Here is an 18,119-nt window from a genome sequence, read left to right as displayed (position 1 = left end):
TTCTGTCTGAACGGTCTCCACTTCCTTGACAGAAAGATATGAGGTTCCTATAAAGAGATATACAAAGTGATCAAATATTGAAATTATCAGTAAACAAACAGAAGACCTGTAAACTTAATGCCATAACTGGCAGCTTCTTGGATAGAAAGTTTGTAATGTGCCAGAGATTCTGAGAGTTTCTCTTTGTTAATCATTTAATTCTGAATATTCGTTTCTCCCACTCCTACTTGCCATGGCTATGATTAGACACCACCTTTGTTGTGGTTATAACAAGGAAACTCCCCACGGGGAAGATCACTGCACAGGCAGGTAATTACATTTTATATGTATGTTAACAAGCTTTCATTATTCTTTTAGTCAATAGGTACTGTGATGCAAAAATGGAACTCTTCTGTAACTTTTTAAAAAAAAACTCATGTTTTAAACTACTTCTGTAGACAAAGTAGAGTTCATTCATTGTAGAGGATAGGATCTAACAGCACACCCAAACGATAGGTATTCTAGCTCATGGGATGTGCTGTCACTGTATGAGCTCGTCTGAATTCTGTTTTCATAGAATTATTATTCAGGAATGTGCCAGGTTTTTTTTGAGACTGATTAGAAAATTCGAACAGAAAATATATCTGTTTTGCTTTATCGTGACCTCATTGTACGCTCATAAGAGCTTCAGTGACAGAATTTTAGCATTTCATTATGTTTAAGGCTTTGACAGCTGGTCTTGGTGATTGTTCTAGATGTTTTGACCTTTCCTAGATAATTTACCTGTGAACTGTCAGAGGTGTGTATGTGTCAGTCTTCGTAGCTGGCAGTAATTGAGTATGATTGCTTTGAAAATGGGTGTAGGTGTGAAGACAGAAAAGGTTTTCTTGCGTTTTGGGTTTTCTTAATAGCAGAAAAAATAGGCTTTTTTTTCCAGCTTCAGTTGTCTACACTGAAGGATTTTTATTTATTGTTTCTTAACAAAAATTAATAGTTCAGGGATACTAAAGTTTTCCATTCAAAGGATCACAGAATGATTGAGGTTGAAATGGACTTCTAGAAGTCATCTGTTCCAACCTCCTCTGTAAGAAGGGCCCCCCAGAGCAGGTTGCCCATGTCCAGGCAGTTTCTGAAGGTCTCCAAGGAGAAGACTCCACAGCCTCTCAGGGCAACCTGTGCCAGTGCTCCGACACCCGCACAGCACAGAAGTGCTGCCTGGTGCTCAGAGGGAGCCTCCTGGGTGCCAGTTTGTGCCCATTGCCTCTTGTCCTGGCACTGGGCACCACTGAAAAGAGCCTGGCTCCATCTTCTTAGCACCGTCTGTTCGGGTTTTCATAGACGTTGATGAGATCCCCCTGACCCTCCTCATTCCCAGGCTGAACAGTCCCATCTCTCTCAGCCTCTCCTTATAGGAGAGCTGCTGCAGTCCCTTCATCACCTTGGTTGGCCCTCCAGTATGTCCATGTCTAACATCTATTGACTAGAAAAGCATGAGACGTTATTCCAACTTACTAATTACAAAGCTACCCTCTTCTCCTCTTCCAGTCGTTCCCCAAATGGTTTTCCATTACAATGCTTCTGGCTTACAGGTTAGGCAACAGCTGTACGGTGGCCTGTGTTTATCACACCAAATGTTATTCCTGCCAAGTCATTTTCTTGTACAGACATTAAGTATTCATGCTCATGTTGTGGAAAAAGCTTAATTTATGGAGGAGAGGGACCATCTCTTTGTTTTACACTTGTCTAGTGTCCAGATCACTTGCTTGTATTAGTAATAGATGATAATAGTGTTCGACAAACTCTTCAAGGAAAAAAATCTGAAAATTATGTTCTCTGTAGGAACAAAAATACCATGTCTCAGGTCTTGTATTTCTTCCCTCCAATGATTAGTTATTACAGATGCTAGCAGAATTTTTTGTTTCTGTTGCCACTTCCTCCATTCTTAGCGATTTCAGGTTAGGCACCTCAACAGGTAAAGAATATGGCTAAGTGCAAAGGCTCTGTGAAAATAACCCTAGCAGGTAAAAGAAAAATGAAGACAACTAAAACCTGGATTTTGGATTCTTTTTCCTAGTGAAGTACTTTCCAGTTTTCCTTAAAGAAAGAGCATTTGGATGTCCCCAGCCAGATATCAGGGGTGAGCAAAGAGTGAGGATGTTGAACTTAGTTCTCTAAACTTGTCCAGTTTTTCCGTAAACTTACACAACTGTATAACAATAAATACCACAAATTGTTCACCATGCATACCAAAGAATCAGCCTGGGTCCACAGTAGAACATAGTATTGCATGCAAATAGTGTATTGACCTTTAATTTCCAGAGTGCCATCATCAGAACCTAGGATTAACCTTTAAGGTGTCTGACACACTTCAGAGCATTTTTTTTCCCCAGTAAAACTGTGTAGAGTGTTGGTACTTGTACATGCCTAGAGTTCCCAGAACCTTGCCTAGGTATCATTTTCCTACTTGTTGAGTCGTGAGTTTCTGCACTTGTGTCCATTGAAGAGCCCACACTGGCAGTGCCACCTCTAGACTGACAAATGCTGCTAGCCTTGAGGTCAGTAAAAGACACAGCTGCTTCTCTTCTGCCTGTGTTGTGTGGTGGGAGGTGATCAAAGCACTTCTGCAGCTGAAGCTCTACTGATGTGTAGAGGACCAGAGGCTCGAGGAGGAACATAGTTGCATATCTGCTATGAGGCTGGAGGAACTAGGCCTTGGCTCTAGTTTCTACCCCTGGGACTGCTCAGAGATTTTATCCAGTGACTGGTTTTGACACAACTGAGTAAGCACAAAATTTAGCTTAGGTTATATGGTGTTATGGTAAGCGAAGTATAGTATGGTAAGTAAAATCACCTTCTGAGGGGCTTCTGTACTGGGGTTCAGCATTAAGTTTTAAGAATTGCCTAAACTAAATACCTTTTCTTTTCCCTTAAAAACTAAATATAGCATGTATTTAAAATACAGTTAATAGTTTATATCAACTAAACCTAGCTGCTCTACTTCTTGCTGTCTTTCCAGTTCTAAAAGACCATCCCTTCTGCAGGGGCATGAATAACGACAAACGTTAGTATGTTTCTGTGAGCATCTATTACAGCAACACAGAACAGCTCCTGGAGAGGTTTTCTATTTCTTATTTAACAGCAGTGAAAATTGCAATTATTCTATTAATTTGGCTTGCCACTATGGCAAAGAGGAATTCTTTGGACTGTGAGGAGGAAATGTTTGTTTTCTCTGGCTGCTCCTTGCATATGCTACTCCAATTATAATTAAATATGAATATTTACCAACAAAATGGAGCATTTTTAAGGTCAGTTAAACTGATTTTTAAGATCCCATATATAGGCATAGGCAACCCATCTTGTGTTTTGCGTAATGCTATTCATTATACAAAACTAACAGACAGAGTAGCGAATCGATAAAATATCACCATGCACGTCAGATGAACATTACGGCTGTAAATTCTTCATCAGGAAGAATCTGTAGGGGGAAAAAGGAAACAAAAAGCTAGATCAAAAGTGATGTGGGGAATTAATGTGGAGAAGATGAAAGGGAAGGAAGCGAACAATAGGGTTGATGTAAGTGGAGGATTAAGTAAAGCAGAAGCAATCATTTTTTATGGGACAGATGAAAAGAAATTGAGAATAATTGTTACGGGAGGTGCAAGTAGTAGCAAGTTGAAAATGGCAGGTATTTAATGGATGTACGAAAACTAAGGCTTCTCTGTGATTTGTGCTATCATTCATTTCCAAGAAGTAGCTTCCTAATAGCTCTTGCAGTATCATGCACTGTTCTAACAATGGCATTCACAAAAGCTTATTGGATTCTTTTGCAAGTTAAAATGCCATGCTAGCATCATTCAACAGCGTTTAGCTCCAGATAACAATTTTATTTTAAATATTTGAAGTCAGCTAAATCTTCCATTCATGTCTGCTGACCCTTGTACATGCAGCACTAGGTTAACTAGCTTACTTACAGGAGCTTTAACTCATTACTTGGCGAAGCTTATAACATGCAATAGTAAGTTCTGCAGCTAGCTCCAAAAGTTCCTATAAGCACAGGATGAACAGAAAGTATTGTTAGGGGAAAACTATATCTATTTTAAATCACGCCGTATGCTGTTAATAATATTTTAGGGTTAAGGAAAGCCTGTCTTCAAGAAATGTACGTAAGGCTGACATGCAGCTACATTATGAGGAGCTGTTTGGGAAGAATTAGAACTGGGTTATTGTTTGCTGGCAGCCCCTTGCTGCATTCTGCCTTGTGCAGAGGGTAAAGGAGCCCAAATCCTGTTTCTCAACTCTTAGGGTCTTCCCAGTCCTTCACAGAAGAGCAGCGGTCCTGGAAAACATCTGTATCCTTGTGCTTGGGAAAGATAGTTGAGGAAAACCTGAAGGGACAGTGCTACCTTCTTTCTTGAGCATTTATTCCACAGCTTATACAGGAAGCCCTGACCAGTGAGGTGGAGGAGGCATTGGTTCACAAGGGAAGTTTCTTGTTCATTGGGTTAGGAGATTCTTCTTGACAAATCCTAATTTTTCTTCTTAATTCTCTCCTCTTGCTCATACCAATCAAGAGCCATGACAACAACAATGAAAATCTCCAAAAGGTGTAATTATTCCTGCCTGTCCTCTGTTTGCCAAAGTCTGTCTGCAAGTCGAAGCATTGGACATGGTGGTGTCAAGGAGGTCATTTTAGATGGGAAGCATCTGGGGTGGAGTGGTATTAGGTAGGGCTGTTGCTAATCATTTGAGCGCTGACCCTTTCAGCTTTTTGCTATTTTGTATAACAGTATGCTCAAGCCCCCCTTCTGTCCTTGTTGCTGTTTCTGTACTGTCCTCATTTGTCACCTTCTTTTGAATAATGAGGCCTTGAATTATGTATTCACAATTGAACATTTTTTTTTATAGTCCTCTCTTCCACTTCTGTTTGATTTTTAATGCATGAATTTAGCTTTGTTAATATGTCTTTCTAGGAAATGCCCTAGTTTGGACAGGGACTTTTATTTCCCTGATCTGAGACATTGTCCCTTGCTTTTTTGACGTAGGGTTATGCTAGCTGTTTTGGCTTTTTCTTGAATCCCAAGCTCATTTTTGTTTGCTAGCGATTTAACTTCACTTCATCTGCTTTTGGGATTTTTTGAAAATCTTGTTCAGCTTTTTAAACACTTTCTTTCTACCTCTTCATTTTCCATTTTCCATGATTTTGCACTAGTACTGTATTACATTTCCTGTTGATATATTTGCCTAGAACCTCTCTTGATCTCTTCAAAAATATTGGGGTAGTCTTACAATTTTTGTTTTATTACTAAATTTCCTAAATTTCCCACGTGAGCTGTGTTGCTTCTTTGGATTTTAGGTGCAGACTGCTGGAAGCCCTGTTTCTCAGAAAACAAACAAACAACAAAACACCTTGTTTGTGCAGTTATTTTCTTGTATTTCCTGAATACAGGCTTGTACAGAGCAAAATCTTTAATGTGATCTTTTGTCTTGCACCTTCCAGGCTCTTGTGACGCTTCCAATTACTTCTTTCTGTTACAATGTCAAAAATCAGTCTTGCTTCGTAGTAAGAGAGAGCGAATTTCACATTTTTTAAGAAATTAAAATGATGGACTGGTGCTCCCCTGTAGCATATCACTGGAGGTGAACTCCAATTGTTTGTACATCATATGTATGTTCTGTCTTTGTAGTATCTGGCTTATTGCTCTGAGAGCAGGGATGCCCCTGGCAGAGAGTTTACTATGAAAATGGGAGCAGAATGAGTTCACTGCAGTCCTTTCATTGAGCTCTTCTCTCCTGTCTCTTAAGAGAAGAGAGAAACTTTTCTTGGAGATTTTCCCATTCTTTGATCCCTGGCTGGAGCATCTCTGCACTCTGGTGTTGGAGCTGTTTTAAGTGACTGGGATAGTAGAATCCTCATGCAGTGAGTGTATGAGGGTCCCTGCCATGTAGCATGGCTTTTCAATGCATGTTAGATGGAGCCTAGCCAGGTTTATCGGGGTCAGGAATAGGACCTTTGTTTTAAGTGCTAGGGAAAAGCAGGAAAATGTTAGCATCTCTGGGGACTGCTAGGGCTTTGAAGTATTATGATCCACAGTTAAACTTCCCACATTTTCCCATCTTCGGAATTTCACTGATGTTTTGTGGCTACATTGGAGAGTATTAAATGATAGCTGTTAGATTATGTTTTGTCCTTTAAAGTTATAGAAAAATGTCATAGAAAAATTAGGATAGTGATTACTTATATACAAGAAATAATAACAGAGTTCCTGCCCAAAATGTATTTATTGAAAGCTCCATGATACGATTCTGAAAAATGTCTTTTGCAACAAAACCTTCAAAAAAGAAGTCTGCATTTCTTGTGATATTTAAACAGGCAAAGGCAAATAAACAGTGACGTCAGGATGCCCTGTTCTTTGCTGCCTGAGACAAAGATCACAATATTTTGTATTCCGTGCATTTATTCTAAAATGATATCTCCAAAATTACTCATTGTTGGAGTAAATACGTGGCTTAAGGAGTGATGATTGCGTGTGTTGTTTACAACAGTCCAAAACACATTCGATCCTTGTTGACAACTGTTATAAAGATAGGTATTTTTGATTTGCCAGAAGTCTGACTATTTAGAGGTGATTAAAATGGAGAGGTTGTTTAGCAGGTATTGACTGAAATTTTGTAGTTACAGTATCGTAATCACTTCATGAGGTTTCTCTGTTGAGGAAATTATCTTTGTTTAATACTAGAGGATGTCAGTAATATGTCTCTAATGCCAAATTATTTCAGGGTGTGCACTTTACTTTTTCCCCTACATTTACGTAGATAGGAAAACTGAGTGTTCCAAACAACTTGTGGAACAGTTTCCATATCAACTCTTATGTGCTAAAAATGTAATTAGGATAGTTCAACCCAAAACATAAACTAGAACTGGAATTTTTGAGGAAAATATTTAACTATTCTATTAGCAGAGCGCATTTGGTGAAAGCCAGTAGCAAGCCACTATCACCCATTTAAATGTGAGTAGCTAAAACCGTGAGGAAATAAAGAATTCGAAGAGGTGTCTATTCACCACAGTACTTTTCTGCCTTTTGAGTGAATTCATGGTTTTCAGTTTGTTAACATAAACAATGCAATCCCATTAACTGGTAAGGTAAATAGCATTAGATGTTTACATCTTTTGTACATTGCTACATGATTTGTTCTGCTTATGGAAATGCTTCAAAACTTCTTAGTATTTCCTCTTTTGTGTAATTGGTTTATGACTCTTCTGATATCTTCTCCCTGCTGCTTCAGCTTTTCTTCCTTATCCCTTGTGCACTGGCTTCTGTTCTTCCCTTTTCTATTTATTGCTGACACCTCTGGAACCATGACTTTCTTATTTCCTTTTCTGAGCTTATTTAAAAAAACTAGGGGAGGGCCTTCCAAAGAGATATTATGCCTACTATTACTTCTGATAGTTCCTTACAGTTCTTTCCTTTCCCTGCAAGATGACTGGTTCGTTTGGTAAAAATGAGTACTGCTGTCTTGGTAATGGCCAAACATAATCAAGAGATGATTCTAGTGCATATTTGGGGAGCAGGGATTGGTGGAAGAGATTTGGTAAGCATCTGTTGGTGGTATTACTTCTGACCAGCTTTGTGAAAGTCATCAGTTAAAGCCCTAGCTTTGATTTTGAAGTTATTAGACGTGGAAATAAACCAAGCAATGGAAGTAGGTTTTCAGATTTTTTTTTTTTAATTGCATCTAGCCTCGTCTTCTGCAAGGCTTTGTTTTGTTTCAAAAACTGAAGTTGCTTTTTTGTCTTCAGGCTGTATGTAATAAGAGGTTTCATACAACCACTTTTTTTCTTATAAGTGAGAATCCATCTAACTATTCTATCTGTTAGCGTACCTTTTCCTTAATCCAGTGGATTAATACAGCATGCAGAGGTGTTCCCTTTGGCTGATTGATTAAAGGGCATACATTGGATCACAGATGATATAACAATAGGTTTGGCTTTAGAAACAATCAGTTTTATTCCATAATGCGCTTATTGTCCTGAAGCATTGAGGGGCAGTTTGGGGAAGATACTTATCAGCAGATATTTTGCATGTAAAGCGTTTAGTTTAAGTGTTGAATAATCTTGAACTGGGGATATCGTAAGGACTACTGCTGACCTATATCCTGTTGTGACAGCTGAGAGCAGCAGGCTGGAACTGCTGGATGAAATCCATACCCAGTTGCCCATTGTACTTCTTGTCACTATGCAATATCAATCCAAAGACACTTTCTACTGTTGCTTATTCTGTTTATTAATTTGAAAAGAAGATAGCCTGGCTATGGTAGTACAATGGGAAAAGTAACTGAAATCAGTGGCAAACTGTATCTGCTGTGGTCATCCACCCTTTTAACTAGGCCTAGGTACAATATAACTTCCTGACACAATAAAGCAATGCTTTTCTTTCTCATTAACTATTTTGGAGCCTGCAGATTTTGTTGGATCACTATATCCAGTTGTGTATCGCGAGTGAAATAATACAATCCTGTTCAGCTGATGGACATGGTCCTCACGATTTCAAATGTTCTTTGGATTGCTGTGGTCTGCTTCATTTAGATCAGGCATGGGAGTCTACCTAAAGCATAATTCTCTGTTTAGAAAGGAGATAGAAAGGAGACCAGTAGGAATTAATAAGTAATTTTATTATTATTTTTTTTAATTCTGGGTGTGTGTGTGCAGGTCTGCCAGTCTCCTTTAATTTTATTCTGTTCTTAATCTTCATAACTCATATTGTGTGATGATATCTTCCCAAATAGATAGCTGGATAGTGGTACTGTACTGGGAATTTCTCAACAGTTAATGTTAATTCTCATCCCTTCTCTCCCAGTTAAGAAAATAAGAATTAGAGACTTGACAGTTGTGTATGAATAAACAGCAGCACATTGGCAGTCAGGGTAGGAATTCATGAATTCTTGACTCTGTGCTTTAGATCCACAGATCTTGTGATACGGTCTCTCTATTTAAAAAATAAATTAATCTTCTCTAAGCTTTTTTATCCTTATTAATTAACTTTTCCTAACTATATATATGATGAATGCTTTAAAAAAAGTGCTATTCCAAAATGTGTTCTGTGTCTGAAATAGTGGTATGAGTTTTAGTCTGTCATGTTTCATAGTGATGTTATGGTATGATAACATCATTCTACCCTTTTCTAGAATTTACATGGTCAAGCGGGATACCTGCATGCCTCTGAAGTGAAAGAATGGAAAGTGCAGCTGAAGGTCATTTAAGAGTCAGTCTTGCTTAGTGGTTTCAGTATGTAGGCAGAAATCATGAGTCAAAAGCTCCGAAAACAGCAACATCTACCTTATCAGTATTTATTTTACCAATGTATTTTTCCCTCCTAGCATAATGTTCCTAATAACCCATATTCTGCCATTGGTCTCTATGCTAGACCCGTTCAAGATAAAAAAGGAGAATAACCCCAACACTTTATCCTGTTGGCCAAGGGAAGCTGATTGCAGTGCAACTTTAAAAGTGCCCTATACGCACAGGAAAGTAGCAGGACTCTTTCAGCCACCTGCACCCTTTCCCAGCCATCTCGGAGCAATACCTCCATGCTGGAGTGTAGTTCCCTAGGCAGAACCAGGGAGTTTGTCATGGTAGAACAACTGGAAAAGGAAAGAAAGTCATGGTCCTTCTCTTCTGCATTGGTCCTATGACAACAAATGCAAGTATTCCCCTAACCAGCTGTGCTTTGTGTACCTGAAGCGGTTGCCATCAAACTTCAATGATTTCCTAACAGCTAATTTCTTTTCTTGCTGTATTTTTAACTGCTTTTCCACTTTGTATTTTTTCTTAGCTTTAGCAGGCTTGGGGAGGTTACAAATAGGAGCCATCATCTTAGTAATGACTCCACAAAGAAAACGGAGGTAGTGAAGCAAAGCATTTGCTCACAGTAGAGTGTTTTTACTGTGTACAACCTCTCTACTAGGTTTTACAGAGGATAACTTCCCTGGTGAATGGTAGGAGAAAACTCTTGCTGATTAGAGGTGATGAAGGCCATCACCTCTCTCTCATTTTGTTTTGTTTTGATTCTGTTGTTGTTAAGCTGAGAAGCTGATACCTGTTGTGTGCTCCTCCTCAGTCTCTGGGCTGGCACATTCCCATTTCTGAAGTGAGACGCACTAAAGCAGCTAATGGCAATTTGCATCTATATGTGCTACTTTAAAGCAGAGAGATAATTTGAATGCGTGCACATGTGTTTGCTTTATTCTAGTGGTTATGGGCTATTTCCTATCCCCGGGATTATGGACTGCCCATTCTATGAATGTGCTAATACTTTGAAAATTTGAAAGAAATGATGGCACCCCACACAATGTCAAAATGTGCATTTGAAATAAAAGCCCAGCAATTCAGCTTTCTGGTCTTGTTCATAGCAGGTAAAAGGCTGCCTTGATGACACTTAGAGCAAATGAATTTCTCTCCTGCAGTCATGCACTGAATAAATTGCTTGATCTAGTTTGGTACAAAAGGACATGATCTATAAATAGTTAACAGAGCTTTCTTCAGGAAAAGTGATCTATAGACTGGAACTCTCTCTTGGGGTCTTTTTTAAAAGTAAGTGCCGATATGAACAAAAGAAAAGTTTGTTTAAAAAAAAGAAGGCCTTTTTAATGAGGTTGAAACTCACATATTTTAACTTCCTTTTGAAAGCATCTGGACAACCACTTCAAAAGTCCAAAAAGCTAACCTTACAGTCACTCGAAGAAAAGGAGAAAAAAGGTCAGTCCCTGTTAATCTGATGTGAATGTATTTTGTCAACAACTACAAGCTGAAATGCAAGCTAAAACAGCTAGTTAATTTGAATCAAAGATACTGCTGTTATACAAACATCGGTGAATTCAGCTTTTATTTGAAAGCCACTATTTCCAGACTTATAGCAACTCTCTCTTTATGACATTTTTCAGAGTTTGTCGATACACTGCACTGTTTGCCACGGGGTCTCTCTGTCCTATTTGCTCTTTCATGCACTTTTTTTGGCAGATAATCTTTCAGGTTTTTAGACTATTGCTACTTGTGATAAGCAAAACTTTTAAGACAACTTACTGTGCTAAGGGAAGCATCCATCTACCGAGTTTCTTCACGTGGCATTCTCAGAAGAAAGTGTAAGAAATAGTTATCTATGGAAACAAAAGGAAGAAGCATCCCTTTTTATGGCATTTTCATCACTGATTATTTTTTCAGTGAGCTGAGGACAGTCATGAAAATGCTGCCAGTGTGGACTTCACTGAAAGAGACTGTGTGACCTGTGCAAGTAAAATTGTGTGGTTATTTTATTTTATTTTATTTTATTTTATTTTATTTTTTTTAAGGGCAATGTTGAATTCAGGTGAGCAGAGCTTTAGAAGCAAGGATATGACTGGTTGCCTGGGGACAGAAGGATCCTTCACCAGAGTGTGGAGAAGACAATCCATGTTCATAAATTTGTCATGGGCTTTGGGAGAGCAAATCATTTGGTGCCTACAGAGAAACTGAAAGCCAAGTATCCAGACTAAGAAATCACTTGGGCAGATGAAGGCTATTGATTTGATTAATTACTGTTTGTTTTTTTTTTTAATAGCATGGTGAGAGTGTGTTATGGTCTACCTGATCTGGGTGAGGAAGTAGAATAAAACTGCTTTGAACAATTGGAGGAAATCTCTGTATTACAGACCCTGGTTCTCACAGGGGACTTTATCTTCCCTAACATCTTTTGGAGGGGCAACATGACATGGTAGGATTCAAGGAGGAAGGTTTTTCAAGGCTGTGTGAGACAACAGGTTGATATGGGTACTGATTAGATGAACTTGTGCTAAAATACAGCTGGATCTGAAATTTACTGTCAAGAAAGAACTGGATGGAGGCATGATAACCAATGGCAGTCTTGGCTGTGGGAACCGTGAAATAAATAGTGGCAATCCTCCAGGATCCTGAATTAGTAAAGTGCAGACCCAGGACTTCAGGCCTAGTTTAGTCTTTATTTATTTGGCAGTGAGGTAGGGTTCTGTGGGAGGCAGCTCTGTAGAGCAAAAGAGCTCAGAAAACCTGTCACGTCTTTAAGGACAGCATCCTCCTGGTGCAAGAGTAGTCAGGAAAATAAGCAGACATTATCAGGAGACCATCTTGGCTAAGAATGGAAATCACAGCAAAGAGACGGAATTTGAGAGGTGGAACCAGAGACAAGATGCAAAGGAGGAATTTATAAAAATTGACCAGGCATGTAGGGATGTTGTTACGAAAGTCAAAGTTTACCTTGACACTAGAAAAAAATGTCAGAGAGCAACCAGAGGAGCTTCTACCTCTTCATTACTAATGAAAAAAAGCTGAATAGGGGAAATGTGAGCCCTTTGCTGAGCGTGGCAAAAGATTTAGTAACAGCATATTTAAGCCTGAGATACTTGTTGACTTCTTGGCTTTGTTCTTCACCAGCAAGGTGTCCTTGGCCTCTATGATTATTGAAAGGTTTCAGGGAGGAGGAGAACAACCAGTGGCAGAAGCGAATCAAGTCAGGGATTGAGAGAGTTTGACCCATGACCAGACAGACTGCATCCAAGGGTCCTGAGAGAGCTGACTGATGTGATAGCAAATGTTGCACCAGTCTGCAGAAAAGGCCAAAAGCAAAACCCGGGGAACTACAGCTTGGTCAGCCTCACTTCAGTCTCTGGGAAGATCATAAAGTGAGTTCTCTTGGAGCACATTTCTGGGCACATAAATAAGAACGTGATAGGGAATAGTAAGCAGGAATTTACCAAGAGCTAATCAACCTGACTGCCTCTTATGATAAATTGACTGGATTTGTGGACCAGGGGAGAGCAGCAAATGTCATTTACCTTGACTTTAGCAAGTCTTTTGACACCATCTCACACAACCAGGTGGGTGAAAAGCCAGTTGAGTTGTCAGACTCAGTGGGTGGTGGTTAATGGCTTATACTCTACTCTCAGAGATTAGTAAAAAGTAGAGCACTCCCAGGATTTATCTTGGGACCAGTCCTGTACAACAGCTTTATCAATGACCTGGAGAAGGCAATGGGAAGTGCATGGTCATAAAGGTTAGAGATGACTGGGAGAAGTGCTCAATAGAGTCAAGGGCAATGCTGCCACCCAGTGGGACCTGGACAGGCCAGAGGAATGGGCTAATGGGAACTTTGTGAAATTCAGCAAAGTCAATTTTTTTTTTTTTAATGGATGTGGTATTTAGATGTGATCAGAAGAATTTTGAGCAGAGGGGGACAATCACTTCCCTCTATTAGCAGGCCTCTGCTTCTGTTAACATATCCCAGGACAATGCTAGACATCTTTGTCTCCAGGGCATGATGCTGGCTCATTCATGTCCAGCTCACACGACTGTCTGTATCTCCAGGTCTTGTTTCACAGAGCTGTCACCTGACCAGTCAGGTCCCAGACAGTAGCATTTCAAGAGATTCTTCCTTCCCATGTGGTGGACTTAACAATTTGTCCTAAATTTCACAAAACTCCCATTAACCCATTCCTCTGACTTCTGTAGACTCCCCAGACGACAGTGCTGCCCTAAGAGTGTTGACTGCCCCAGTTTTGTGCCATCCGCAAACTAGTCAAGGGTACCTTCTTGTCACCTCTTCCAGGTTGTGAACCTGAAAAAGTTCAAATCCTTTAAGGGCAATCAGACCAGGTCATTAGTAAATACAGTCCAAAGAATAGGAGAAAAAGCACATATAAGAGGGACAAATGGGTTCTCCATGGGCTGCAGCCTCCTCCAGGCCACCTCCACCTGCTCCACCGGGGGCTCCTCCGCGGGGGGGCTGCAGCGTGGAGATCTGCTCCATGTGGGACCCATGGGCTGCAGGGGGACAGCCTGCTCCACCAGGGGCCTCTCCACAGGCCGCAGGGGAGCTGCTGCTGCGTGCCTGGGGCACCTCCTGCCCTCCTGCTGCACTGACCTTGGGGTCTGCAGGGCTGGTTCTCACTCTTCGCTCTCCCAGTTGCAGTTGTGCAGCAGTTCTTTCCCTTCCTTAAATCCACTCTTCCAGAGGCCCAACCAGCGTCGCTCACTGACTCAGCTCTGGACAGCAGTGGGTCCCTTTTGGAGCCATCTGGAGGTGTCTCTGATGTGACATGGGGCAGCTGCTGGGCTCTGCCCCTCCACTACAAAAACCTTACCACGTAAACCCAATACACCCAGCAGGCATAACCAGACAGGATTCTCAAGGCCAAGAAGCATCAAGCATTCAAGGCCCATCTGGACGCCTACGTGGGCAACCTGCTCTAAGGAACCTGCTTTGGCAGGGGGTTTGGACCCAGTGATCTCTTGAGGTCCCTTCCAACCCCTACAATTCTGTGATTCTGTGAAGTAACGTTGAGTTAAACGCGGTGCTGGGAGGCAAAGTTAGGACCATGCAATCAGGTTGGCAGATTTAAGTTAGTCAGACTCAAGGCTGGCATGAAGATGTGCAGGCATAATGCTTTGAAGCATCAGGCAGGAATCAACTGCTTGAGCTGCCCTCCAGTCTCCTGGAAAACCACCTTCATTTCCAGGAGAAAAGAAGTGACATGTGCCAGATGTATCCGAGACTCTGCATTAGTAAATTAACAGGGCTATAACACTCAGACTTATGCTGCCTCCTTTAATTGCCTGACATGCATATAGAATGCCAAATTATGTTCTCTAAAGGAAACTGAATGCAGATTATGCTTTGCAGCTCTTTGCACTATTGGTTAGCTGATAACTATCATGCTGAACATCAGGAACTCAGTCCACAAGAGGTGAAGGGGCTGCTGCTTGTGTAGTTCAGGTGCATGCCAGTGAGAGTCTGTGAGTTGTGACAGTAGAGTAAGCTGTTGACCTTTTTCTAGCATCGTGTCTTGGACTTGTCATTCTTCTTTCTGAGGCCTCATTTACAATAGCTTTTGAATTGGAAATAATTGTAAGGGACGACTGTGGCTACTTTTATCTTTTATGCCCTTACACAGGGACAAAAAATCATATTAAAAAAAAAAGTGTCTACGATCACCACCATGCCACATAGGTGCTGTATTAGCAATGGCTGAAACAACCACAATTACCATAGAATAATTGCCCCACGCAGAGATGACGTGTATGCAGACATACACACACCTGGAACTGAGTAATTGAGGGTAAATCTCGATCATATAGTTGTGGTGTAAAGCAGTGTGCAGCCTACTGCACAAGCGGTTTGATCTCCATAGAGGAGGTTTCCTCCGTAGAGTTCAAGTCTTAATACCCATTGAGTGATGATGATTCCTTGCTGGCTGTGTCATGAGCACAGAAAGAAAATAAAAAGGAAACAGTCAATGCAACTCTTCATTAGTTGTGTCATCCTGTCCCCCAACTGCTCAAGGACTGAAAAAATCCCCTAGTTGTATTGTACTGTTTGTTAGTTTCCATTGTCATATCTGTTGCTAGAGGAGAAAGGAAGGCAAATGCAAATATCTGACAAGTTCTTTGAATGTCTTACCTATTCCCCTGCCTTCATCAATGATCTTTGCTTGGCTGTTGGCTGCCGAGATGCAGAAGGAAGGTGTATTTGCTCTATTAAGTAAAGTATTTGTTTGATTTCAACCCTCTTTTATTATTATTATTACTATTAGTCTTTCCCCTCCCTGTTTGTTTTGAAAATAACACACACACTAAGTGGCCAATCTCTTATCCTCAGTCTTTTCTCATTTTCACTGATGGTGTGAACTCCTGGCTCTGTCATCCTACCCATTGGAGCCAACTTCCCTGTGATCTTCTTGACTTCACATCATCTTCCCCAGTTGCATGTACCATGGTGAGCCCCAGGTGAAAGCATCTGTTTAAGAGCATGTAGCTCAGTTCTTTGAGAATATTCTGCAGTTTACTGGGATGTGCATTAATTCAAATAACACTTCTTTTTCTGTCCCTTTTTTCTTTCTTGAATGGAAAAAATACAGTAGAGACAATATGTTGTCTGTGGGTTTTCCTATTCCACATAAGCAACCATAGTTTTCCTAGAATGCCACAGTTTGTTTAGGCCTGCTGTAATATCTTTTCTTTCAGGGTGGTTTCCACCAGAAATTCTTAGATACTAATTTAATCTGTAATCGATGGTGGCTAGACTTGTGTAGACCCTTGTGAGGGATTTTAAGCAAGTCATTTACTGCTGTGACACACTTGGTTTACTTTTCTTTTATTCTTCTGTACAGTAGCAAAAAAGATAATGATTAATTTGAGTTTGGAGCGGAGATACTGAGTTATATCTTGCCACTGGAACACCCTTCAGTAGGATTATAGGTATCAGCTATAGCTTTTCTATGAGGCTGTGTCTAAATGCTGCAGTGCAAAAAGCATGGTGCGCAACTGAAGTGTTTTGGTGGCCAAGAGTCTGGTGTGATTTTCTAGCATCTCTCTTCATCCCCTGGAGAAATACAGCAAATGATGTTTTCAGGCCCAGGTTCCAATACAGACAGCCTGTATCTGTTGCTATCACTATAACAAGGAGCTTTTTAAATAATTGCCTTAGCAATAGCTAATCAAAGAGAGTTGAGGCAGAGCAGCAGATTTGCTTTTCTCCAGCCTTTTTCAGATGTTTCTGTTGTTCTCAATAAAGGTAGTATTTGCTGATTCGGGTTTGCTGGACCCAGCAGGCTGGATTCGCTGGTATGTTCCAGCTGCTTTTCCATGCTCTGGCAATGCAAACCAGCTGCAGCTCTGGTTTAACTCAAGCCAGGTTTATGGCTGTTTTGCATCACTGGAGCAGCATAAAGTACCTGAAGCATGCCAGCTAATCAGGCCTGTTGCTGAAACATTATAAATGACTTGTTTTTCTTCATGTTCTATGCATGTAACTTTATTTTTAGCTAAAGCCTCTGGAAATTGAGTAGATTGCATCACTAAAAGACAGATTTTGTGTTCTAAACTGAAGTATATAAAATTAGAGGGTTTTTAAGCCAGAGGTTTTTTCCTTAACTGAAAAAAATTATCAAATTACACATTGCTCCTCTGCACTTGTCTGCTATGGATTTCTTTTAAGTCACACTGAGATTACAGTTGCCTGTTCTCATTATAAGATGAAATAATGATTAGTATAAGATCTAAAAGAGCAGGTTTTCTAAGTTTTACTTCACAAAATACGGGCTCAGCTTTTATTCCAGATGCAGTAATTTCCTTCTAGTGTGCTGAGAACGTATGCAATATTTTTGTCATTATCAATATCATCTGTAATTTACTGATTGAAAATATTTTGGAGATTTTGGTAGAGGAGGGAAATCAGCCAATCATATTTTTTCTTGTGCTAATAGTGTAATTTCCAAATGAAATCTTATTTATCAACCTTTGTTAGCATGATGAGTATTCAAAACACGCCACAGATATTAATTGGTAATTAAGTTATTCTGTGTGTGGCATTTTTCCATAATCCAGCTCTTCCTCTGAGGCTTTTGTAATATTGAATGAGTGATGTGTATATTATACAGTGGAAGAATGACAGAAGCGTCATTACACTTTCTCTGTGATACACAAGTGTGCCTATACTTCCTTCAGAACTCAGGAATTTTCGCACAAAATATTCTTGTGTAAAGATTGGGTTGATTTTGGTGCCTTTTTTTTGAAATTTCTATCTGGATAACCATATTGGCATTGAAGCCAGAAATTGTGTTCCTCTGATCAGATGCATATCGAGAGAAAACATGACAGAATTTGCAAAGTTTTTCTGAACTTTGAGGTAAAATACCAAAGAATTAATTACTGCCTCATATTAATTAAGATAACAATGCAAAACCCTTCATTAGAAGCCTAGGAAAAGTTCTTCCTTGGTCCTTGGAGAGAATATTATATGCAAGCCCTGTTGTGTGGGTTGCAAGGTGTCACTGGAATTTATATGCATTACTTGTCTAATTGCAGTAAATGTAGCATGTCCAGATAGGTTTAAAAGTTGGATGGCTGTTTGTTACTTGCTGGAAATCACTTGAAACCTTGCTAGTCAGAGGCAGCTGTTCACGGGTCCTTCACCTCTCCCCAGAGATAGCTAGAAGACTCTGTTGTTGGACCCTGTCTTTTATGGCAGAAGCAGTAAACATGACAGGTTGTTTGGGAGCCATCTGTTTTAAAATGGTCGCTGCTTTGTATGCAGTAATGAACTTGAGATCAGTTTTCTGTCTGTCTTCATAGTAACAGC

The 18,119-nt window shown here is 40.1% G+C and overlaps 1 protein-coding gene across 1 annotated transcript in view; it reads left to right on the top strand.

The window, feature by feature from the left end:
• Window positions 1–18,119, top strand: part of PCCA (propionyl-CoA carboxylase subunit alpha) — a 284,588-nt gene that overhangs the window by 194,796 nt on the left and 71,673 nt on the right. The window lies entirely within an intron of this gene.

Source organism: Cygnus olor, chromosome 1 (assembly GCF_009769625.2).
Source record: "Cygnus olor isolate bCygOlo1 chromosome 1, bCygOlo1.pri.v2, whole genome shotgun sequence".
In the NCBI taxonomy this organism is placed as follows: domain Eukaryota; kingdom Metazoa; phylum Chordata; class Aves; order Anseriformes; family Anatidae; genus Cygnus; species Cygnus olor.
The sequence above is the reverse complement of the archived record's forward strand: the minus strand, read 5'-3'. Positions and strand labels throughout refer to the sequence as shown.